Source organism: Lepus europaeus, chromosome 16 (assembly GCF_033115175.1).
Source record: "Lepus europaeus isolate LE1 chromosome 16, mLepTim1.pri, whole genome shotgun sequence".
NCBI classification, from domain to species: Eukaryota; Metazoa; Chordata; class Mammalia; order Lagomorpha; family Leporidae; genus Lepus; species Lepus europaeus.
In genome coordinates this window covers 23,612,300-23,639,114 of record NC_084842.1, presented here as the reverse complement: position 1 = coordinate 23,639,114, position 26,815 = coordinate 23,612,300, and positions in this window count along the sequence as shown.

The following is a 26,815-nucleotide window of genomic DNA, read 5'->3' as shown; positions in this document are numbered from 1 at the left end:
ATTTGTGCCTTGTATCAGACTCAGAGTGTGTACATGATCAATACTAAACTGTGTTTCTAGATCCTAAGCAGGACTAATCAACAAACAAAAGTCTCACTTATACGTGTGTGTGTGTGACAATCACACATTTAAAAAAAAAGTATCCTGGGGTTGGCATTGTGGCACAGTGGGTTGAACCACAGCTTGCATTGCTGACATCCCAAATCGGAGTTCCATTTTGAGTCCTGGCCTCTCTGCATCTGATCCATCTCCTTGCTAATGTGCCAGGAAAGGCAGCCACTGATAGCCCAAGTACTTTGGGAGTCTGTCACTCCAGTGGGAAACCATGAAGTAGTTCCTGATTGTTTGGCTTCAGCCTCACCCAGCAGCTGCTGCAGAGTGAACCAGAGGATGAAAAATCTCTATCTTCTCTTTATCTCTATTTCTATCTCTCTCACTCTGTCAGTCAGCTTCCACATAAGTAAATAAAGTGTAGTCTTACTTTAACAAGCAGTGTAGTAGAGAGGAATAAAGAAAAGTTAATGAAAGTATTTTCAAGTGATGGAGTTAGCATTTTTAGTTCAACAGTTAAAACATACTTAGGTTATTTTAAGAGAAATGTCACTTTATAATCATGACAGGCTTTTAAGCACTGACTAGTTGGGAAGCATACCATTTGTATGGTCCAATTTCTAAAAATACTTTCTTTCTCTTATTTTTTAGTGATTTTTTTTTTGCCATGATGCTATGGATTCTCTTTGTAGCTAGAATAACTTTACCTATAAATCCTGAGAGGTTCACATGCCACTAGCCTAATCAAACTTAATGGCTCCAGGGGAATCATTAAAGATTATTGCATCAATTTGCTTGGTACTTATGTGGCTTCAGTTAATGTTAGAAGTGCCTTTTTTTCCCCCCATTTCAGGTAATTTTTTCCATCATTGTACTTGAAAAACGTAGAAGGTGAAGTTGGAATTTGTTTCTTCTGACCAGTCCCAAAGCCTCTCTATGCAATGTAGGCAAAAATGCCCCCTAAACAGTATAATTAACTAGTAACTTGCTTGATGCAATCATTTCGATTGAAGGGGTGCTTTCAACTGGAATAAACAAAAATATAGTCTTTAAAACTCTGCAGCATGTATCCTAAAGATGCTGGTATGTTTCATCTTAGGGAGTGAAAACCATAGTTTTAACCACAGCCTTACTGAGCCATTGCCACTGGTGGGAAAATGCTGTAACCTTCCTACAGGAGGAGGGGGGAACCACTGCCATGTCATCTCTTGTCATTTATCCCTAAGTTCCTGAGTGACCACAAACCCGGACACTTACCCCCATATCATCCACTCTTATTTCTACATTCTCCCATCATTCATGTAACAAATATTTAATAAGTGTCTACTATGTAGCAGACACTCAATATAAAAAAAAAAAAGGAACATTTATAGACAGAAAACAAACATGCCAGAAAATGAAAAAAGAAAGAAAACTAGCCAAAAATACTGTGGCACTCCCTCCATCAAGACATGGGTGCAGATACTCTTCCCTTGAAACAAGGTGGGCTCTCTCTGCTTACACCAATAGCCAGCCGAGGAAGCGGCGCTGGGTAGGTTCCTGGCACCGGGACTGCATAGTTGCTGCTTCCTTCTCCCAAGACACAGCGTTAGATATCTGAAGACTGCGGAGTTCATTTAACAGGAGCTGAGAGTACCTGAGAGGGAAAGGGACTCAGCAAGAGGGGCTTCCAGCCATTCCAGACATAAGGGTGGACTCTATTTGGACTCCAGATACTGCAACCACCAGCCAAAAATAAGAGAAACAAGAGAGTGATGCTAATGAATACCACATGGAGCAGAAGAATCACCCAGCATGCCCTGCACTCGTATCTGACCCATAAAACGTGAACATAATAAAATGTTGTTGTTTTAAGCCACTAATTGTGGGGTGCTTAGTTACACAACAGTAGATAACTGGAACTATGGTGGTTGCTTCCACAAAAACAACTCACGCTGTTATTTCGGGCACAACCTCAGTGATGTTGTCAGTTCCTTACTGCACACACTTTCTGACTTCTCTTACTTCCTACAGCACTGTTCCAGACTTTCTCTGTTTTCTTAAAACCCAAACCACATTTCTTGTTCTCCTTATAGTCATCACAAGAACTTGCCTTGCCTTAATTGTAAACACTTTTCCTCTCCCTACTTTGCCTCAGAGGAGTCCCAAATCTTCGATCTGATTCTCCTCCTGCTATTGTTTCTTTCCCTCCTAGCTTGAAGCAAAGTCTCTATTAATTGTGAAGAATAATCATCCCACTTTGCTTGTTATTTCACTATCTCTAGTCTTTCCTACTTAGCCCTGGTAATATTTTATTTCTCTTCTCTACTCTCCTATTCTTCCTGCCCCAACAGGTGACCTTTGCTCTGTTCTCATCCAATGTCATACTGGCAATACTCTTTCTGAAATACTTTCTTTCCTTGCTAAGACTGAATATTTTACACAATCTTTCATGTTGCTATGATAACTATTTTCTTAAAACAAGCATTATGCTACATATTCTTCTTTCTTATGAACTGTCAATGGCTTCCTGTTATCGTCTAAAAAAGACTACACTATTATCATGAGAGTGTTATCTCCTCAAAAACATCCTCCCATTTCTTTCCCTGTCTTATTTTGTAGGTATTTATTTAGTTGGATATTTCAGACCTCTCTGCCCTCCTTCACATTGGTTCTTCCTCTTGAATCTGACCCATCCTTCAGTGCTTTCTGGGATCCACATCTGGAGCATGGGTGTCACTGACTGTCAACACATTATCAACTCCTCCTTCCCAACCATATATCTAACACCTACCCTTGAATTTGTGATTTAGCATGTTTTCACTGCTTTGTTTAATATTTCACATTGTTATTACTTTTTTCCACTTATTTAACCACATTTTGAAAGGTTATAGAGTAACAGGCACTGGGATCCATGCCAAGGAAACAGAGACAATAAAAGCTGTTCATCCTCCAGAAATGCACATTGCAGTATAAAGAAAGTACCTTGCAAAAAGTTTCTTTCAAACTCTGATAGAAATAATAGTTCAATGGAGGCTTAAAGGAATGAGTTGTCAAGTCTATGTAAGAAACATAGAGAAGACTTCTCAAAAGGAAGCTCAAATGGAGTCTATACAACATGTAGATGATCAAGATAAATGAGGAAGGGCATTACAGGTGAAAGAGGCAATAGATATGGAAAATACTGTCAAAGAAAGTATGGACAGATTGCTGACGCTGCAGAGTCAGATGCTCGTTAGAACAAGGGGATGCTGGAAAGGTAGATTGCATTGCATTGGAAAGAACACAATCTTTTTGGCAGGAAAAATAATTTGCCACCTTATGAAGGAAATTGAGGTACAAGAAGTTTCACAGGTATGGGTGAGAAATAATATAAGCGGATTGGGGGAGGGGCCAGCGCAGTAGTACAACAGGTTAAAGCCCTGACCTAAAGCACCAGCATCCCACATGGGCATCAGTTCTAGTCCCGGCTGCTCCTCTTCCCATCCAGCTCTCTGTTATGGCCTGGGAAAGCAGAAGATGGCCCAAATCCTTGGGCCCCTTTAGCAGCATGGGAGACCTGGAAGAAGCTCCTGGCTCCTGGCTTTGGATTGGCGCAGCTCCGGCTGTTGCGGCCATCTGGGGAGTGAACCAGAGGATAGAAGACTTCTCTCTCTCTCTCTACCTGTTTCTGTAACTCTGACTTTCAAATAAATAAAATAAATCTTAAAAAATATATAAGTGGATTGGAGATCATCTGGGAAATTATGGTTTCTTTGCTTTCCTTACAAAAAACACAAACTCCTGAAACAGAAGAAAAACTGTCTATTGCACATTTGTAACAATCCTAGAAATTCATGCAATATTTTGTAATAGTATATACTTAACATTTTTTTCTTTTATGGAATAAAGAACCTTAAAGTTTTTATGTTCAAGCAGCATGTTCCCTATAACTGTTGTTATTACAGTTGTCTGTCAGTATTAACAAGGGATTGGTTCCAGGATCCCTCACAGATATCAAAACCTGAGGATGCCCATGGTATTTGCATATAATCTATGCACATCTTCCTGCCCTAAGTCAACTCTAGGTCACTTATAATATCTAATAAAATGTAAATGCTATACAAATACTTGTTACACAGTAGTGATAAGGGGATAATAGCAAGAAAAACTGCATGTGTTCTGTACCAAAATAATTTTTTCCCAAATCTTTTTGATCCATGGTTGGTTAATTATGTCTGCAGAACTCAAATATACAGAAGATTACATATTTTTAAATCTTGCAATGAAGGGAGGAAAGTAGTGTTCAGAGAAAGGTACTTAGGATTACTTCTTTTCCCATTGACCTTGCACTGGAGAAATCTGGTACTCTAGGGTGACATCACCTAGTAAGCAAGGCTTTGAAGTATGAATACAAGTTTGGAGTCTGCCACACAGCTTTCAAAATAATAGTGACCATTTAGGAGGCAAGATTTTGGGTAGTTTTTCTCTGTACTTTCTGCTTAGACAAATAGAAACTGAATGGACATCAATAGTAACCAATTTGCCTGTTTTTTTAAAAAGATGCTTCTAAAGCAGAGTAAGAGTTGAGTATGGAGTTCTATAAGGGCATTGTTGCTATTCTTGTTTATGATATATGTATAAATTATATATATATGATATATATAAGTTGAACATCTTTTGTTACAAACTCTTCAAATGCAATAACCCCAACCAAGACTCTTGTTTGATTAGCAACTGTTCTGTTCTTTGTCATAACTAAGATCAGAAACTGAGAAATCTTATGGGAAGAAACACAAGCCTTCTTAAATCAGATACATTTTAGTGTGCTGAAAGAAACAAGGAAGGTACAACAACTACTCTGAGAATCCAATCATCCTTCACAGAACTGTTGGCAGGGAAAGACCTCAAGGGCAATGCTGTAGATATTGTGTTAGGAATGGCACCTTGGTGTGTTCTCTGGTGAGTGCTCGATTTTTCCTACTTCTCATCCTGTTCATTACTGTATGCATGTGCTGTTGAAAGAAGACACATGATCCTTGAACATATGAGTAGGGAAAGAGAGAGCTTTCCAAATAACAAAATTAGGACCTTGCTCACTAATGGTTTCCAAAAGCTCAAATATCCAAAGCCAAGGCTAACACTAGGCAATTTAGCAAGGGGGTGGTGAAGTGACAAGGATAGCTCTGCAAATGTCCCATGTCACACTACTTCCTGTTTTCAGTCTTTTCCCAATAATCTTATTTATTTATTTATTTACTTATGTGACAGATAGAGTTAGACAGTGAGGGAGAGAGACAGAGAGAAAGGTCTTCCTTCCATTGGTTCACCCCCCAAATGGCTGCTACGGCCAGAGCTGCGCCGATCCGAAACCAGGAGGCAGGTGCTTCCTCCTGGTCTCCCATGCAGGTGCAGGAGCCCAAGCACCTGGGCCATCCTCCACTGCATTTCTGGGCCACAGCAGAGAGCTGGACTGGAAAAGGAGCAGCCAAGACTAGAACCCGGCACCCAGCGCCGGATGCCAGTGCTGCAGGTGGAGGATTAACCAAGTGAGCCACAGCGCCAGCCTCTTCTCAGTAATCTCTCCCTGGTTTATGGGCAATCTCTTTACTTCCTCCTGGTAACCCTGGATGAAAATTGCTTCTGTGAGAATTCTGGAAAAAAGGTAAGGTCTGAAGAGCAAGCTTTGCAGTTTATCTTCCCTAACGAAATTGCCAGCAAAAGAGAAATGCACACTTTTATTCACAGAGTTCTCTCGTTTGGATCATAAATTCTGTGTTAGAGGGGGTGACAAATATGATAGGAAAAAAAAATAATGTTTCAGATGTAAGGAAACTTGACAGCTTCAAAAACATTGCTTTGCCTGCTTTTCTTGGCAAATTTGACTTGAAGGAAAAGCAAGGTTAGAAAATATTGTGAAGTGTCTTTTTTGGTGGTTATTTTTCTAAGCATAGCTTTAATTATGCAATTGTACCCTTTATAGAACTGTGGTCATCTGTATCTCAAAAGCCTGGCCTGTTTGTAAAATTCCCCAGCTCTGGGGCAACTGTACTGGTAAGATTCATAAAAGAAGAGCCATTTGTTTGTTTGCTTATTACATGTGAGTAAATGTTGCTGTTGGTCTCTGGAACTTTTGGATAGTAAGTCCTTGACAAATGACTGATGTTTGCTGGCCTCTGTTTCTGTATAAATGAGTTGTACATAAAATCTACTGGACAGGAGTGTCATGATATTTAATAACAACATATATGTAAGCAGTTTCTCTGTTATTCAGTATTTTGTAACAGGTAGTCATCATTAATACTTCACAAGCACTTTACTTCATGTTACTAAATGATTCTGACATATACTGAAAGTACATATGAAGTTCTTTTATTTACAGAAGCTCAGCATTCTTTGTATCATTAATTTTATCTTTGTAAGAAGGATCAAATAAGCATGACTATCTCTGTTTTAATCAGTCATTATTTTTTTAAAAAATCTTTTGCTAACTAAGCACATGAATAATTTACAACCATCTACTTCAGATCCATTCATTTATTCAACAAATATTTATTGAGCATATGCTAATAGAATGTGTGTCAGTGTCTGGCACTGTTCAAAATGTAGACACACTGCTATAAATAAACCATAGCCTAGTCTTTCAAAGAGTTTAGATTCTAGTGCATGCCAGTGTGGGGGATGGAGACAGCCTAACAATGAACTAGTAGGACAAACGTAGTACATCTAATAGTGTTAAAATCCATGGGGAAAAATGTAGGTAGGCAAGAGGGTTACTATTTATGTAGTGTAAACAGGGAAAACATCTATAGCAAGAAGCAATTTAAGAAGTGAGGTTACAATGTTTGATTTATTTTAAGCATATAATAAGCTATATTGGGTGGCAATTGTTAACTTTCAGCTTGGCTTTTAATCTCAGAAATTGGTATGAAAAATATTGCTAACCTTTGTGTGTTTCTCAGGCCCTGAATTCACCATAGGCCAACAGCTAACACCATGTAACTGTAAGAGAATGAGAAACCTCTGCACTTTCTGAGTCATGATGGGTAGCATTCCAAGTGTCTATATTTGTCTTGGGTAGAATAAACTATCTTTAAATATGTGCCTTACCACTTCCCATTAGCCAAATTCCCCAGCACATATTTCTGCTGAGAAAACTGAACACCAACCTTTTTTGTTCATATAAAGAACAGCCAACTTCCCTGTTGCTATCAGACTTGGAGGTGACACAAAACTTAGAAAGGAAAACTAACTTAGTTGAGGACAAAATAAAGATTCAAAAGACCTTGCTATGTTGGAATTCTAACAAAATCAGCCAAAATAAATTAGGAAAGATATGTAGAAGGCTAACATTTAGAATTTAAAACCCAACAACACGTTTGGTATTAGTGTGCGTTTAATGAAGACCAAGTCATTTGAAATAAACACAGATCTGCAATTTCCTAATACACACCAATTACTTGATGGTAATACTTTGCCTATACCTCAATTATAGCACTTAGATAATATCATACATTATTGAGGATATTTTTGGTGTATTGGTTTAGGTTGTCAGCTTCTCAAGCAAAGATTGTCTTCCTCAGCTTTCTTGTTGCAGTCCAAAGAATAATGCCTAACAAATGGTATTTTGATGCATTTTTCCATTTAGTATTATATTTGATTTTAATAAACAAGTATGTTTTATACATAAGGTTAGAGATGTCTCCTTGCAGGCCACAATGCTTAGATTCATTTATAGCATTGACATTCATATTTGGGTACCATAGTGGAGTATGCTTCTTAGAATATAATCAGAAAGAAATGAAATGCTTTAAACCAGTATCACACAAAAAAATTACTGTATGAAATAGAGTGTTTCTAATCTTGAGGAAAAGAAGCTCTGGCAGAAATAATAGTAGTATTCAAATATATTCTGTATGGCTCCAAGAAAGCAGGGTCAATGGATAGAAGCAGATTTCTGCTCACCATGGATAATCCCATATTAAATGGGTTGCCTCTAAACCAATGAGCTGCCCATAATCAAATGCATTCAAGTCAAATGTGTATCATCATCTCCCCAGATATTTTGGACTTGGCGGAAATTTGGAATCAAGTGATCCTAATATTCTATCCAACTTCATTCAGAGATTCTAAAAATATTCACTAATAATTCACCACATCTCTTGCTGCTATTTTTAGATTTTGTTTCCATGCGAACTATGCTCTCTTAACCTAACCATACCATTCTGATGAGTAATATTCATGTTTGAGGTTTTATTTTGATTTTAGGCAATATAGTGGCAATCTGTGTACATTTGTAGGTACTGCAAGAAGCTGATATGTCATCCTGCTCAAATTTTCCAAGACAGTTGGTGTCATACTGCTATCCTCATCGTGCCAAGAGACTCAGGTTTCTAGAGATAAGCTTCTTTGTCACAGATTATAGCCTCTAATAATGGAAATAATGTCCTTTTGGCACTTGCTGGTGTCTTATTGCTCAAGCATAGATGATCTACTTGGTTTTCAATAAAATGTCATTTAACAATATTTATTGAGCCTAAATGCAGGTATTCTAATGACATAGTGGCAAATAAGATGTCCTTGCTTCCAAGAACTTCCAGTTTAGTAGACGAAACAGGCATAAATCCAAATCATTATAACACACTGAAACATCTGCTTAGCAGTATTTATACAAGCCCCAAGGATAGCAAAAAGGAAAGCATTTCCGATCTGGGTCAATTAAAAAAAAATTCCATACAGAACACCTAGAAATGAATCTAGAAGGATAAGCTAGATTTTCTCAAGCACACAAGAGAAAAACAGACATTGGCATGAGGAGTATGGTCACTGAATTTACAATGGGTGTTCACGGAACACTAAGGGGCTTCATAAACCAACTACGAAGTTGCAATGGTAAGCTGAGGAGATACTGAAAAAGTAGGCAGGGGGATAGTTTGAGATGAAAAATAAAAGACTGGAAAACTACTTTGGAGATTATTGAAATTGTCCACATGAGGTAATGACTAATACAACCAAAGTGGTATTTGAAAGGAGCAGGGGGAATAATAAGGAAATGGGTTTAAAAGGTAAAATTCATAGGGTTTATTGAGGTTTTACCAGGTGCTGTACTAACTCTAAATAAGTAAGGATGAATATGCACAACTTTTTGCATTCTAGGAACTCAGAGTTTCTCTGTAGAACAGAGGCTTCAACTTCAGGGAGTTCTTCATTCAAACCTGTTTTTCAACTGGAGATCTCTTTACATTTTTATTTCCTTAATCTGTTGCTTTTAGAACTTTTCTTTACTTTTTCCACCTGGAAAATCACATAATACTGTCATGGTTGCCTCTCTAGGGAATCTTTCTCCCAAGACCCTCTGCCCTCAAAGGAAAGGTAATGCCTGCTAAAGTAAATTAAAACGGAGACCAAATTTGAAGAACCCCTGAACAGACAAAGCCAGTTAAGCCCCATAAATGACCTTAATCTTGCCTGATTTGCAGACATACTCATCACTTATCTTGAGCTACTTTCTGTAGATGCTTATATTAAAGAAAAACAGAACTAAAGCTCAACTAATATGAAAGAGGCAACTAACATACAAATATATAGCTAAGACTCTCCAATGCGATAGTCCAAATAAGGAAAACTGGGTAAGTGTATTTAATCAAATATTTACTTGCTTTACACCCATGCTCATCCTAGAAAGGCCATTGTTTTCCATGGAGGAGCTCCTGAACCACTTCTGGTTTGGAACTCCTTGATTCATAATTTGCTGTTTATTCAAATAAACTACTTAAAATTCTGTGCCTCAATTTACTTTTTAACATACCTAAAGTAGGGTAGGAAACATAACAGAAATATAAGCAGCTTAGCAGTATCACATAGTAAGTGTGCAATAAAACACAGAGAAGATGAATAAAGCAACCTGTCCCCAAGAGACAAATATCATGTTTTCTCTGATAGGTGGCAGTTAATATAGCAAACAAAAAAGTATAGGGATGAAATGGACATCTTGCGATAGGATTGTTGTTTTTAGCATTTATTTTACTACTGGGGAACTGTGGCCATCCTATTTTTCCTTGTTAAATATTGTGGTTAGTGGTGAATTCAGCCTGTGATTATAGAGTAGATTGAAAGTATGTCTTTACAAAAATTCAAGAAAAAGAAAAAAGAAAGGAAGGAAGGAGGGGGATTGAGTGAGGGGAAGGGAAGTACAGTTATCTTCTTGAACTGCATCTATGAAATACATGAAATGTGCTCTATTCATATTAATAAAAATAGCAATTTAATAGGCAATCAAAGTGAGTATTTTTTCTGACAATATAATGATATATATTCCTTTTGATATGTGGGCCTTAACAAAATAATTATTTGAAATGCTGTGATACATACAAGAACACTGAGTTTTAAACATTTCAAGTTATTTTTATAGACTACTTTATTAGTGCCTGTATTCGTACTTTAAGAAAAAGGAAGAGTAAAATTAAAAAAAAATTGATGGGAAAGGGAACAAGAAAATGGGATAACTACTATCAAAATAAGTATCATGATTTCTAAAACATAAGCTCACTATTGTTATATTCCAGTAAATATATAAACTATTTCTCACATATTTTTCTTCCTATTCATTATACTACTCCTCCTCTTTGACTGTGAAAGTATTTTTTTTCTTCAAATGACCACACCAAAATGACTATACCGATTTAGTTAAAAAACCGCATGAGAATTTCTTTTTTTTATTAAACTTTTATTTAATGAATATAAATTTCCAAAGTACAGCTTATGGGTTACAATGGCTTCCCCCTCCCAAAACTTCCCTCCCACCCACAACCTTCCCCTTTCCCGCTCCCTCTCCCCTTCCAATCACATCATGATTCATTTTCAATTCTCTTTATATACAGAAGATCAGTTTAGTATATATTAGGTAACGATTTCAACAGTTTGCCCCCATATAGCAACACAAAGTGAAAAAAAAATACTGTTGGAGTACTAGTTATAGCATTAAATAACAGTGTACAGCACATTAAAGACAGAGATCCTACATAATATTTTTTTAAAAAATTAATTTTCTATGCCATTTCCAATTAACACTAGGTTTTTTTTTTCATTTCCAATTATCTTTATATACAGAAGATTGATTCAGTATATAATTAGTAAAGATCTCATCAATTTGTACCCATGCAGAAACACAAAGTGTAAAAATACTGTTTCAGTACTAGTTATAGCATCACTTCACATTGGACAACACATTAAGGACAGGTCCCACATGAGATGTAAGTACACAGTGACTCCTGTTGCTGACTTAACAATTTGACACTCCTGTTCATGGCGTCAGTAATCTCCCTAGGCTCTAGTCATGAGTTGCCAGGGCTATGGAAGACTTTAGAGTTCGCTGACTTTGATCTTATTCAGATAGGGTCATAGTCAAAGTGGAAGTTCTCTCCTCCCTTCAGAGAAAGGTACCTCCTTCTTTGATGGCCCCATTCTTTCCACTGGGATCTCACTCACAGAGATCTTTCATTTAGGTCTTCTTCCTTTTTTTTTTTTTTTCTTTTGCATGGTATCTTGGCTTTCCATGCCTACAATACTCTCATGGGCTCTTCAACCATGGCAGACATAGAATGGCAGATGTCCTAAACAACACTCTGTCCTCAGAATCAGCCCTTAAGGCATTCGGATCTGGCTGAAGAGCCCATGAGAATTTCATACATTTTCCTCTCTATCCTGAAATGTACAGTTGTTTAGAAGAAATGTTGACTAGAACATTTTATACAAAAAATTATTAGATAATCAAAGACAAAGTGGCAGATTATGAACTTTAAGAGTATTAAGTTAATATACTCCCAATACTGGCCATCACTGGCCACCACATTCACCAACATTTGCCTCGGGGATGCTGCATTGACAGCACCATCTCGGGACTTGACTTACCATCCAAGAGTCCAGAGGGAATACAGAGCAAATGAATTGACTAGATACATACTCATCAAGCTCTTGTCATTGTGCTGATTTTGAAATATAGGTAGAAAGGTCTAGGCATATCCTCAAAATACTCATTCATATTAATGGCAAGGAAAACAGATCGGCACTATCAATTTTTATGCTATTATATGTCTCCAATTATTAAATAAATAAATTCTAATGCAGAAAAATAAGGTTCTCTATTGCCCTTCCAATGACAGAGCTACTGAAGTCAATTCTCCAGCAGAAGTCAGAAGAAGCAGTAGCAGAGAAGAAATAATATTTTTGCTGGTTTCAAGATGAAAAAACTCAGAATGTTTACTTATGGTGGATAAAATATACCCAAACATTACCTTCACTAATCAGGAGCTTAATTTTGTATTTTCAGACCTCCTCAATTGCAAATTCATCCCAGGAGTTGAAGCAGAGAGATCTTAAAAAGTCTAATTATTTTTTAAATGATTTCTACCAGATGCTTTATACTTCTATTTGATGCTAAGTGCCTGGAACTCTATATGAAGGCAAGGTAGCTGCTCTCACGTGTATACTTTCTGTGGATTAGCAGCACAATCCATATGTCATTAATGGAAAGGTGGAATATTTGCAGTATACAATTTGCCATGCTGATACAATGATGACTGCTGTGTAGTCTCAAGTGTTAAGAACACAGGCTTCTATTTAAGAATAAATAATCTTTTATGAATGCTGAACATATATACATATCAAAATTCAAGTAACCCCAGCAATTTTTAAAAAACCAGAATACCAAAAGATTTTTTGGGGAAAATACTTTATAATGGACGTTGTTCAAAATTGCCAGCACATTATGCTATTAAGGAGCAGGTCTATTTTTAAATGTTCGTTTTAATCTACTTGAAAGGCAGAATCAATCTCTCTCTCTCTCTCTCTCTCTCACACACACACACACACACACACAATGACAGGGAGGGAAATTCACTTTCTAAATGGTAACAATAGCCTTGACTGAGTCAAGCTAAAGCCAGGAGTCAGAAACCCCATTTGGATCTCTCTCTCTCTTTTTTCTTTTTTTTTGACAGGCATAGTTAGAAAGTGAGAGAGAAAGACAGAGAGAAAGGCCTTCCTTCTGTTGGTTCACCCCCCCAAATGGCCGCTGCGGCCGGCGCTGTGCCGAACCAAAGCCAGGAGCCAGGTGCTTCCTCCTGGTCTCCCATGGAGTTCAGGGCCCAAGCACTTGGGCCATCCTCCACTGCCCTTCCAGGCCACAGCAGAGAGCTGGATTGGAAGAGGAGCAAGCGGGACGGAATCCGGCACCCCAGCCGGGACTAGAACTCTGGGTGCTGGTGCCGCAGGCGGAGGATTAGCCTAGTGAGCCGCCGCGCCGGCCCCCATCTGGATCTCTTACGTGAGTTGCAGAGACCTAAGCACTTGTATTACCATCCGCTGCCTTCAACATACATAAAAGATTATTTATTTTTAAATAATCCTTGTTATCTATAACAAAGAAGTTGGAGAACTTCCAGTCATTCTGTGGGTCCCTGACATATGTAGACTCAGTCTGATTTGAGAGTAACAGTTCAGAATTCCTCGATAACTTGGGACTCAGTCTGTATCCCCACCTGCTGTGATACTATAAATCCTTGCATTCATAGAGTGAACTGACAGTAAGCAGTGAGATCACCATAATTGTTAAGTTGAAGAAAAACAAAAATTGAGCTACTTGAATTCTACCATTCTTTGTTACAACTTGGACTTCTTGATTGTGTCTAATTTTTTAGTATTTATGTAATTTTTGAAAGTCAGAGAGACAAAGAAAGGCACATCCAGAGAAAGAGAGAGATACTTCCCATATGCTGGTTCACTCCTCAAATGTCCCCAAGAGCTGGGGGTAGGGGCAGGCCAAAGCCAGGAACTCGATTAGGGTCACTCACACGAGTGGCAGGAATTCAATCACCTTAGCAGTCACCTGCTGCCTCCCAAAGTGATATTAGCAGGACACCGGAATTGCAAGCACAGCCAGGACATAAACCCAGCAGTGATGTAGGTAAGATGTCTCAAGTAGTGTCTCTTCCACTATGTCAAATACTCGTCCCTTTGATCATATTTTGAAACAAGATCAACTGAAGGTATAATATTTTCATTTGGTATGAACAAATTTTAGTTTGCTTAGTAATAGTTTATTAAATTTAAATATCATTTAAAATAACAGATATTGTTTGGGTCATTAATTGCTTATATTAAAACTAAAGAATTCATCAAAAAAAAGATACCAGGCTTCATAAAGTCAACTTTTCCTTTTTAATTAGTTTTCTCTTTAGTGAAACATTTTTTTTCTTCATTGAGATAAGAATATGCCATATCCCAGTGATAAGTGAATTTGAATAAAATGTGAGATTGCTCTGTCATGTACCCAAATTCTGTTCTTTAACTGGGCAGGTGAACATTCTTATTTTGAGCGTGTTGACAGGAAGAAATAAAGCAAAGGGAAGGCAAAAACTGGGCTGTGAAATGGTGAGCAATTTAATCTGAAGAAGCATGAAACTGAGAGTCAGTGCCTAATTCTCAGTGTTCTCCAGACCCACTCTTTCCTACTGGGTTTTCAAACTGATGAATGGAAACTGCCAACCAGAATCACTAGTGCTGCCTTTGGGGTCACAGTAAACCAGACTCAGAGCATCCATTCACAGTTAAATTTCACAGGTGGTGAAAGTCAACTGTAGCCTGGTTTGGAATATACCTGGACTGGAGAATGGACCGCTGCAGTTGAAAGAATGAAGTTTTGGGGGGCCAGCGCTGTGCCGCAGTGGGTTAACACCCTTGCCTGAAGCACCAGCAACCCATATGGGTGCCAGTTCTAATCCAGCTCTCTTCTATGGCCTGGGAAAGCAGTAGAAGATGGCGCAGGTCCTTGGGCCCCTGCACCCCCCATGGGAGACCGTTGCAGTCAATTGGGGAGTAAACCATTGGATGGAAAACATCTCTCTCTCTCTCTCTCTCTCTCTACCTTTCCTTTCTCTGTGTAACTCTGACTTTCAAATAAATAAATAAATCTTAAAAAAAAAAAAGAATAACGAATGAAGTTTTGGATAGTAACTGATCAATTTTATCCTTGCTTTGGCATTTAGGAGAGTATCAATGATATATTCCTGGCTCATATCATCTGAACTACTTCCAGTGATGCCTCTTAGGATTCTGTATCTCTTTCACTATTACCTGGCATTGCACCATTAAATTACAAAGAGAAATATCATACAATTATAAACTATTTTAATATATTTATCACAGAAATGCCTTTGATGATATTTGCCATATCACATAGAGTCCTTTATGTAGACAACTTTTAGATAGTATTCGAAAAAAAAAAATCAGCTGGGGTCCTGTTAAAGAGTGTATTCTGATTTAGCAGGCCTGGAGAGGGTCTAAGATTGTGTATTTATAGAAAATTCCCAGTGATGCCAATGTTGTGTATTTGTGGAATGTAGTTTGTACAGCATGCTGTATAGATATCCCATGGTAGAAATTTGCTTTTAGAAAAACTATCATTGTTGAACAAATGGTTTGTTTTTATTATGTACTACTATGAATTGTACTGGGTTAGACCATACCAAATTACCAATTTTTGATCAAATTTTACATATCAGGGTATAATCTGTATTATAGATATAATATGGTAATAACATTATTTACTTTGAATTGATAGTAAATAATTTAGTAAAGTGTAAAAAAAAATTGTGGGCTGTCTTTGGCAAAGTATATAGAGAATCTTCTACATGATATGTAGTTTAGTGCATTAAACAATGTCTTCCCCATTCTCACCCTATCCTTTATAAGGGAGCACTCTTAAGTTACAAATAATCAAATAATAGGAATGTAAGTAGACTGATTTAAGAAAAAGAATAGACTTATATTTTTAGGAATTCCAGATTTAGACCTTTTCATGTTGGCATGAGTGGATATAGGAATGCAAAATGTGAAATCAGGCCTGTTTATTTGTTCTGTATCTCTGCATTTCTCCTCTATGGTTTGATTTACATATCTGAGAGAGAAGGATTGTGGGGGAGCTCCCATTCACTGAATGATTCCCTGAGTAAGTGATGCTTGGGGTGGTAATGTGAGAGCCTTGAACTCAGTCTACATCTCCTTGGCGAGAGGCAAGGCCCTAACCTCTTGGACTACAACCTGATGCCTTCCAATGTTTTCATTAGCAGGAAGCTGGAATCAGGAGCCAGAGCTGGAGATCAAATACATCACTCCAATATGAGACAAAAGCATCATAACTGGTATCTTAACCACTGCGTTCAATACTTGTCCCTTGTTTGCTTCTATGTTGACTTCATTTTAAAATGGGCTTTTGGGGACAATGTTGTAGTATAGTACTAGGTTGAGCAGCCGCCTCCAATACCAACATCCAGTTGGCACAGGTTAGAGTCCCAGCTACTCCACTTCTGATCCAGCTCCCTGCAAATGTGCCTGGTAAAGCAGCAGAGGATGGCCCAAGTGCTTGGGCCCCTGCACCATGTGGTAGACCCAGATGAAGCTCTTGGCTCCTGGTGTCGGCCTGGCCCCATTATGGATTTTGCAGCCATTGGAGGAGTGAACCAGCAGATGGAAGATCTCTCATCCTTTCTCTAATTCTTCCGTTTAAGTAAAATAAATAAATAAATCTTAAAAAATAAAAATAAACAGGCTCTTTTCAGCTACCTCCTTGAAGCCGCAAGATTAGAGACTTTTTTCTTAGCAAATCCAGCAAAAACAAATCTCCCTCCAGGAATTACATTTCATTAAATTTACTTTGGCCAGAGGAATGGAAAGCTCTAATTAGCTAACCCCAGCTCTCATAGCCCACTTTGGGCCTAAGGTCAGCTCTGTCAAATTAACTGTAGCTCAGACTTTGTTAGGGATTGTTCTTCAAGTGGAAATTGGGTGACTACTACCAAAAAAAGGGAAGAATATTCAAAGTCTTTGTTTGTAATGTTTTTTCTTTAATGGAAGTTTACCCATTCCTGTCTTCTCATTGTCAGCACTGGCTTGTGACTTGGTTTGGTAAATGACACATGGTAGAAGCAATATATTTCATTGCTAATTGGAAGTTTAAAGACACTGGGCATGCTCTGTTATGCTCCTTTGCCCCACTGCACTGTTCCAGATAAGAGAAGCTTCCTCAACCTGGAGCCCGGATCAGTCTGAGACAACACACATATACTTGTAACACGAGTAAGAACCAGCCTTTGTTGTAAACTACTGGGCTTGGTACTAAAATAATTCTTCACCTAAACTGACTGATTCAATAGACAAAAACAACAGATGCTCACAACAGTCCACTCATCTCATTCCAGCAAGCATATCACATGAATTCTTCTATTCCAGTATAAAAATTTCAAAGACACTTCCAAAAAATCCGATGCATATATTAATTGAACATCTAAAATCTATTTACTTTCTCCCCAGAGAAGGAAGTCATAAAATCCCATCAAAACTGCCTCCAGGATGGTGCCACGGCTCACTAGGCTAATCCTCCACCTGTGATGCCGGCACACCGGGTTCTAGTCCCAGTTGGGGCGCCAGATTCTGTCCCGGTTGCTCCTCTTCCAGTCACGCTCTCTGCTGTGGCCCAGGAGTGCAGTGGAGGATGGCCCAATTGCTTGGGCCCTGCACCTGCATGGGAGACCAGGAGGAAGCACCTGGCTCCTGGCTTCGGATCAGCGCAGCATGCCGGCCATGGCAGCCATTTGGGGGATGAACCAACAGAAGGAAGGCCTTTCTCTCTGTCTCTCACTGTCCACTCTGCCTGTTCAAAAAAAAAAAAAAAAAAAAAAAAACTGCCTCCAAATTCAAGTTTAGGATCTTTTGATAATGAGAATTTATCTAGGTTAAGTCCTATACACACACATACACACACAGCCACAGACAATATTTGTTATTTGACCATCTCTAATACACATAAAACACAATAGCTAAAATAAAAAAATAATTATCATACAAATTATAATTATATTATATATATAATTATATAATTACAAATTATAAGTATAACACAAAACAAAATTCTTATTTTTTTCAAAGGAAATAAAACAATGGTACCATGTTCATAGCAAAAGAGTACTAAAGCTCTCCCATGAACTCCTTGTTTAGCTAGCTTGATTTTTTTATTTTTCTCTCTGCAAGGATCTTCTTTATTTTTATTTTTATTTTTTTGACAGGCAGAGTGGACAGTGAGAGAGAGAGACAGAGAGAAAGATTTTCCTTTTCCGTTGGTTCACCCCCTAATGGCGCTGCATCCAGTGCGCTGCGGCCGGCGCACAGCGCTAATCCAAAGCCAGGAGCCAGGTGCTTCTTCTCCTGGTCTCCCATGTGGGTGCAGGGCCCAGGGACCTGGGCCATCCTCCACTGCACTCCCGGGCCACAGCAGAGAGCTGGACTGGAAGAGGAGCAACCGGGACAGAATCTGGCGCCCCAACCGGGACCAGAACCCGGTGTGCCGGTGCTGCAAGCAGAGGATTAGCCTATTGAGCCGCGGCACCGGCCTTCTTTCTTTATTAATCTATACTATAACATCTGAGATAGTACTGGGTTGGATTCCTCATAGGAGGTGCCTCATGTTACCCAGTATTGGGCTGCCTCCAGGCTTCTATCAGAATTTTAAAGAATGGTTATAAAGGAAGGGGCCCACTGCTATTTGTTGTTATCCTTAGGCTTCATCTTGGTCTTGGTTTCTTAAAATAAAGACCTTTTCCATTAATTGCTTGGGTGGGCTGCCATGTCTATCTTTCCTGAGGTCCCATCCTAGCTTCCACTGTGTTGCCTATCTTCTTACATTGGTAAAACCAATGTTGCTTAGCCCAATGAGTTACGATTATATCCGTTAAGATTGCAGTCTCTCAACCCTCATGCCAAAGAGAGGACCTTTAAACATAAGACAAAATGCTTTTTACTTTTTGTCATTCTGCTTTGTGCTTTTCCATGGCCAATCTTAATTAATGTGACAATTTTTCTTTTTGTATAGATGTTTTGAAAATTAATCCACACATCCAAAACCCTGTTGTTTTCCTGTGAAGTGACAAATCTCCAGCCCAGTAAGAATGTGGAATATTTTCCAAGGCACAAGACATGGAAGCTAACCTACCATTTTGCTGCAGTGTCACAAAGATTTCTAACCACCCAGCTGGAGATAGGGTTCTCATTATTCCTTACATTATTTTAGTTCATCTGGTGACAGAACTGAAGTTCTGTGATTTGTAATACCTCACTTCTAGGAAACAGATTAGAATTTTTCAGTTGAAAATAAGAAAAGTACCTTCTGGTTGATTTAAAGAAAAAAAAAAAATCCAAGATCTAGATTAGCTCTCAGAAATGAAGAAAAAGTAAAACATCCAGACTTTGAATGGAATGAGATCCAGAAATCTTCAGGAACATAAGCAGCAGGAGCTAATAGCTTTTGTATTCGGGGGCACCTTTCCTAAGCAAGCCATATCTACTTCAGACTTCATGTTCTCACACGTATTTTATCCTAGTTTATTTTGTGTCATTTTTTAAGCTACTCCAAATCGTTTGGGAACAAAATCTAGAAAATAGCTTTAAAAATTATTTTATTTATTTGAAAGACAGGAGATTCTTAACTAGATGAAAATATCTTTTAAGTTACCGAGAGATATTTGTGGACACAAATTCAGGAAGGAAAGGTAGACCAAGAGGTTGCCTCAAAGGGAAAGTAAAGATTAGAAATTTCATCCATTGCCATTACCATCTCTGTGTGTTTTATGGAATCTTCACCCAGACAACAGGGAATTTTTTTTTTTCTGCAAGGGGAGCAGTACAGCAATGAGACAGGGACAGGCAGCAGTGAGAAAATAACTGCCGCACAGAGGGACAACCATGATGTTAGATACTTCCTGCCCTGGCTTCACTTCTACATGGGGCTACTTTGCACATACTCTGACAATTATTAGCCCAACAAATCTATCGTAAAGTTTTAGGGAAGATGTAAGAACATTCAGTACCAAGTACATTCAACCCTTATCCTTTGGGCTGAATCTCCTGAGTAATTAAATTCAAATAAGTATCTTTCCATTCCCTGGGACTTGGGAGGCGGAGTCCAATGTGTTTGAAAAGTCACAAAACAGCCATTAGATGTTAATAACTAAGAACTGTTCCAACCTCTGCTCGTTTCAAATGAGAGGACCAGAGGCATAAAGCTCCATAGGGCATTACTAACTTTCCAAGGCTCTCGGCGGCTGAAAATGAATTCCTCAAATAATAGTTTCCTTTTCCCAAATCTAGCTGGATCAGATATTTTTAGTTTAAAGGTCCTAATGAGACTTTACAGGAACATGCACAGCAAGGGGGATTCCTGCACAATAAATCATTGGAGGTGTGCCACCTTACTGCTGGAAATTTGAATAAATAACTTTGGTGATTTATAGCAGATGTTTTTCCACTTAGCGTAGCCCACCAAAGCACATACTGGGCAGTAAAGTCCACGAGAATGAGAGTTAGGGACACGTCTGATACAATTGCTGCCATCCAAAAAGCACCTAGCAGAGGTAGGCATTTGTTGTAACAGTTAAGATGCTCACATCTGATATTAGAGAGCTTGGGCTCAAGTTCTGGTTTCCTTCCAATTCTAGCTTCCTGTTAAGTGCACTCTAGAAGGGAGTGGGTAACGTCTCAAGGAGTTGGATCCCTGCCATCCAAAGAGATTTGTACTGACTTCTGGGGCTCCTGGGTTTGGCCTGGCTCAGTGCCCGCTGTTGCAGGCATTTAGGGAGTGAATTAGCGAACAGGAGGTTTCTCTGTCTCTATCTCTAAACATATTTACAAAAAGCATCTAGTATGACCTAGCAGTTAGTAGGTGATCAACAATATCTTTCTGGTGGTCATATTAAAGTACTACCTAAATACAATGCAATTTTTTCTGATCAACTGTATCAAAAACAGTCTCAGTTTCTAATCATAAGTAGAAAGAACCTATTCTTAAGTGAAAATGCTGTTGCCTTGGTAATTTCTCCAATGGGATTAGGAATAACAGAGAAATGATAGGATTCTTCTGAAAATCTGAAGAATAAAGAAACTTTCCTTGAAAATGGATTGCTTTCCACATGCAGAGTGTTTTTCACATATATGTTAATTATTATGTAGCTTTCATGTGGATATCCTTAGTCCCTAGCCAAGGGCCTATATATCTGAGATTAACCCATGTTCAATGAATGAATATTTATTTTGACCAAACTAACTAAAATGCTGATTCAATAGGGTATATGCTCAGAATTTCCTTTAACTTAACAGGTGTACATTTTTCTAAGTCATCCTATCCTTATCATCAGTCTTTTTCATTACTAAAGTTTTTATTGGAAAGCAGACTGGATGGACATAATGATAAAATCAATAGATGTAATACTTGGCAGTTTTACCACCTCTAAAATGACAAATAATACCTAATTCATAGGGTTGTTTTATGGTCCAAATGATTTAATATATATATAAAATAAATAGAATGTGATATGGGAAATAAACCTTCAGTAAATGCAATTTCTGTACCTACATTATGTATTTGTGTCTATTAACACTGTATTGCTAAGTGATCGCCAGAAACATCAAAATTAATTTATCAATGTTATATTTCCTCAACTGAGATCAAAAGAAACCTGAGGGTTATTTGGGACTCTACAAATACTTATGTTCAATAAAACACAAAAGATAAAATACCTTAAGGGAACCAGAATTCATATAAAATAAAAATTAAAAAGAATATGTGTTCTCCAGTAGAAGGTAGAAATTGTTCCAAAGAGTTGTCAGTTATAATTTGTGACAAGTATATTTATCTTCGTCAACAAAACATACTAAATACTGATTATGTATTAGGATTTGTTATGTTTTATCAACGAAGTGACAAACAAAACTTGGTCATTGCCCTCAAAGGCTTTGCAAAGCAAAGTAAGACAATCACTTACTGTGTAGGGTCTATTCTGTAATTGATGGGATGGAGGCATACCAAAAGTACATTGGGACAAAAGGAAAGTAAGGCAAAATTCGGTTAAAGGGAGTTGGAGGGGTCGGCATTGTGGTGTAGTGGGTAAAGCTGCAACCTGCAGTTCTGGTATCTTATATGGGCACAAATTTGAGTCTTGGCTGCTCCACTTCTGATCCAGCTCTCTGCTATGGCCTGGGAAAGCAGTAGAAGATGGCCCATGTCCTTGGGCCCCTGCACCTGCATGGGAGACCTGGAGGAAGCTTCTGGTTCCCGGCTTCGGTTTGGCAAGGCTCCTACCATTGTGACCTATTGGGGAGTGAACCAGCAGATGGAAGACCTCTCTCTCTGCCTCTGCCTCTGCTTCTCTGTAACTCTGCCTTTCAAACAAATAAATAAATCTTAAAAAAAAATAAATAAAGGGAGTTGTAAAAAGTGTCAGGAGAAAAGGTGCCATTTGAGCTGATCAATCCCTGAGGCTGTGTGGACATCTGTAGCATTAGACAGGGTTGGGTGGAAGTGGAGAAGACATTCTAGCAAAGGAACAGAGAGTAGAGAAGACCTGTCTCTTTAGGAACTAAGAAGTACTATCATGGCCAGAGTTTCATTTTAGTGAAGGTAAGTACAAGGATAGGAACTGGAAACATACATTTTCATTTCCTATGTCATTAAGCTGTTTGACTTCTATCTTTTTGCCAATATAAGGCAGACAGATATTGTAAAGCAGGTTGGGACATGGTAATTCTTTTTCCCAAGAAAGGGTCTTCCAGTAGTGTGGAATATGGATTAGATTGGAAGGAAAGACTAGTTGGTTAGGATGTTGTGAACAATAATCCAAATAGTCACAAAACTAATGAGAATCTTTGATTCAGATCTCATGACAGAATGGATCAGACAGAAATGGGGAGCCTACTTGTATATGGTAGAAAATGGTACAGGATTCTGTGGACTGCAGTGCATAACCTGGGTGTATATTGTAGGCACTGGCCAAGAAGGAAATGAGATCCAAAAAAAAAAAAAAATTGAGTTTCTGGTAGGATAAGATGAGCAGCAAGTGATGAGATTTATTTTGAAAATATTCAGTCTGAAATTCTTCGATTAATTGTGAAAGATCAGGCCTTCTTCTCTAAATATGGTCATTGCCTTGCATCTCATTCATACTTCAACTCTTTCCATTTCAGTTCAAGTTTCCTGATCCCAAAATAAACTATTTTCTCAAGGGCCAACAAAATCTCCCAATCACTAGAACCAGGCCTCAACTTACCTGGCCTTTTGTACAAGCAGGAGCTGAGCAAAGACCTGCATCTACGATGGCCATACAGCGTATTGTTCAAACAGGGACATTTCTGAATGTAATGGGGCACTGTAAGTAGTTATGTTGAGGCACAATTGTCTTGGCAAAGTCCTGGATAAACCAGAATGCTTTGTCTCCAGGGAGAGGTAGGAAGAGTCTAATAATTCAATAATACAAAAATTTTCCAGGCCCCATCAGCACTAGGCAGGCACTTGGAGTGCAGAGGAAGGGGTGTGCTGGGAAGGTCTGAGGAGCAAGTTGGGCAAGGATGGACTGGGGGGGAGTGGGGCAACAGCATGGTTCCCAAGCACCCAAAATTGAGCTGCTTGGTAGATAAAACTTAAAGTGCCAGATACAACAACCCAACTCCCAATTCTACCTAGAGTCACCCTAGAAAAGAAGGGTGAGACAATGGCACATAATGGCTCTTTTGCTTCACAGGTTGTTGTCTTAGGTGTTGGCACTATAAAGCCATAGGAAAGAGATTTTTGACTCACATCATTTCATGTTGTTTTAGAGCTATGTAGTAAATGAGGGGAACATAAACAAAAATAAGATTTAATGCTAAATAGCTCTTGATGTTTGATTTAATTCAATACTGGACTGAAATGATGAATATTTCTATTTGTTATTCTCAAAAAATCCCTTTTGTGATAAAGAGAATTATTTTTCTTACATTACTATTTTTAACAACATCCCTCTTTTAGATTTTAAAAGGAGATGTATGTGTAACGAGGATGAGTATTAAAAAACATTTATTACTGGATTTGTGCTACCATATGCTCTTCTAAAAATTTGTTTTTCCTAAGTTTAATCATCAAGAAAATCTTATGCCTTTTCAGTTTGCAGTTTTCAGATATCAAACTTCTAAGAATATTGATGTCTTAAAACATTTCTGAAGTTATAGACTATCTGAAGAATGTTTCTTAGTGGACCTAAGAGCCCCACTCATTAACATAAATGAACTTTAGGCTTTGATAAAGTACATTTTGTTGAAATATTGTTAGCATTGCCAAATGAAGGATCTTCAAAAAGATCATGAAGAGGTGAATGATTAGCCTAGTCATTAAGATGCCAGTTAAGACACCCTCATCCCACACCAGAGTACCTGGGTTCAATTCCCTGCTCTGGAATTTGGTTTCAGCTTCCTGCTGATACAGACCTTGGAAGGCAATGATGATGGCTCCAACAGAAGGATTCTTGCTACCCATGTGAAAGACCTGGATTGTCTTCCTCTGGGCTTTCAGCCCCAGCCCAGCCTTGGACATTTCAAACATTTGGAGAGTAAGCCAGTAGATGAGACCCATCCCCGATGTTTCTTAGGCTCTCAACTATATTCACTACTTTTAAAAGTTTCAAGTAAAATGAATAACATGAAAAATATGTATAGATTTTTTTAAAATGGACAAAATAAGCTTCTTTTAATTCCATGAATTTTTGGTGTATTTTTCTATGTTGATTTTGTACCTTTGATTTGTGATAGAAAAAGTTTTCTCAAGCAGTACCAGTAGATTACCATGTAGTTCCTTCTCTCTAAGTTCCAAATTATATTTTCTACTTTATCAAATTTCAGAGAGTTAAAACCAAAGGTGGCCGGCGCCGCGGCTCAATAGGCTAATCCTCCGCCTTGTGGTGCCAACACACCGGGTTCTAGTCTCAGTCGGGGCGCCGGATTCTGTCCTGTTGCCTCTCTTCCAGGCCAGCTCTCTGCTGTGGCTAGGGAGTGCAGTGGAGGATGGCCCAAGTGCTTGGGCCCTGCACCCCATGGGAGACCAGGAGAAGCACCTGGCTCCTGTCATCGGATCAGTGCAGTGCACCGGTCGCAGTGTGCCAGCATTGGAGGGTGAATGGCAAAGGAAGACCTTTCTCTCTGTCTCTCTCTCTCTCACTGTCCACTCTGCCTGTCAAAAAAAAAAAAAAAAAGGTATTCTTCGAAATAATCTACTTAGTCACATCATATAAATCCCTCTGTAATTTATAATTCTATATAGCTGTGCTCTCACCTTTAAAAAGTAGCATTAATATTTCTGAGTTACAAAGAAGCTGGCTGATAATGAAAAAAATAAGAAAAATAAGCATTATCAGGTGAAGCTCTGAAACAAAATGAAAGAATACAGGAAATGTCCCAAGTACAACGTTTAAAACTGGTTCTGTTTGATTGAATTTTACAACGTCCAGAGAGACAAAAATGCAAAGCCCCATTAAGAAACATGTTTAAATATGCATTATGAACCATCCAAAGTGGTTGCTTCATAATCTGAATTATTGAAGTATAGCGTATGAAAGATCTAAGCCCTTAAATAAAATAAATGATATGGCAGCATGGGCAACAGGAACATAATCTACTGATTATGATTAAAAACAACAACAAAACAAACAAACAAACAAAAAACCCCAAAGGGCTGTCACTAGGACATGCTTGAACAGTTAGTTTTTTTCCCAGTTTTGTTCTAAAATGAGAGGAAATATACAGGTAATGCAATAAGAGAGGCAGGTGGTATGTGTGCGTATATGTGTGCATATGTAAATGTACATGCTGGTGTTTTGCTGGGATATGGTTAATAGATTATGCCAGAGCTAACTGGAGGCGTCAATTGGGCAAACAAGATTACCTTTCAGATAAGTCTAAGAAGACCATTAAATGTCATTATACTCCATTGAAATTTTGCTAATTTGAACAAACCCTCAATAACTTTTATGATAGACCAGGTCTATGAAATTGTTCATGCGTGAAGAGGTAGACAACGTCAACTGTTTTTCTTTGACTATTAAAGAAAACCAGGGTTGGATTAAACAATGATGGAAATAAGCCTACATTCATTACAAAATATGTAACAAACCTATATCTAGACATTGGTATAACTTTTTTCTGTTATATACAATTATTTATGACAAATAATTTAAGATAGGTTAGTAGCTTATATATGTTATTATGAAAAATATATTAATTCATAAAACATATGTGATATAAGCTAAAGTTCCTTACATGTTGCTAGTCAAATTAGAGAAAATCTAGTTGGTGAGCCCTTCAAATCATAGCCCAAGGCTCATATTTGTTGGACAAAGTGTAATCATAAAGTCAAGAAGTAATCAAGGAATCACCGTTAATCTCAACCTTTTAATCTATATGCAAAATTGATATGGACAATTGAAGAAGCTGAGAAATCATACTATAAGAAATAATACCCTCTCATTTTCTCTCTTTTAGTGAATTATGAATCAGTTTCCTTGAAGATTGGCTATAAGTCACCCAATATTTTTGTTCTTCTTCTATGCACAAGTAAAATGAGTTCTTAAGTTGCGCCTGAATCTTAGGATCCCATTAGCAGTATGTAATATGTTTCTCTGTGGGGTTTCTGGCCTTAAGATCTCAGTTTTTTGTTTTTTGTTTTTTTTTTTTTTTTCAAAATTTCCCACAAACTATAAGTACAGACATTTCAATTGGACTGATGAGTAATTTATTTTATTTGTTTTTTATGATTAAGGCAATTTCTATGCAAGAAAATACAAAGCATGTCATGAGCTCAATAGCATCTGAAGTTGTGATGGGTCTAACATCTGGACCAAGATTGCTGTATAGATACAGATGGTGGACGTACAATCAAACAAAACACCCAACAACAACAAAA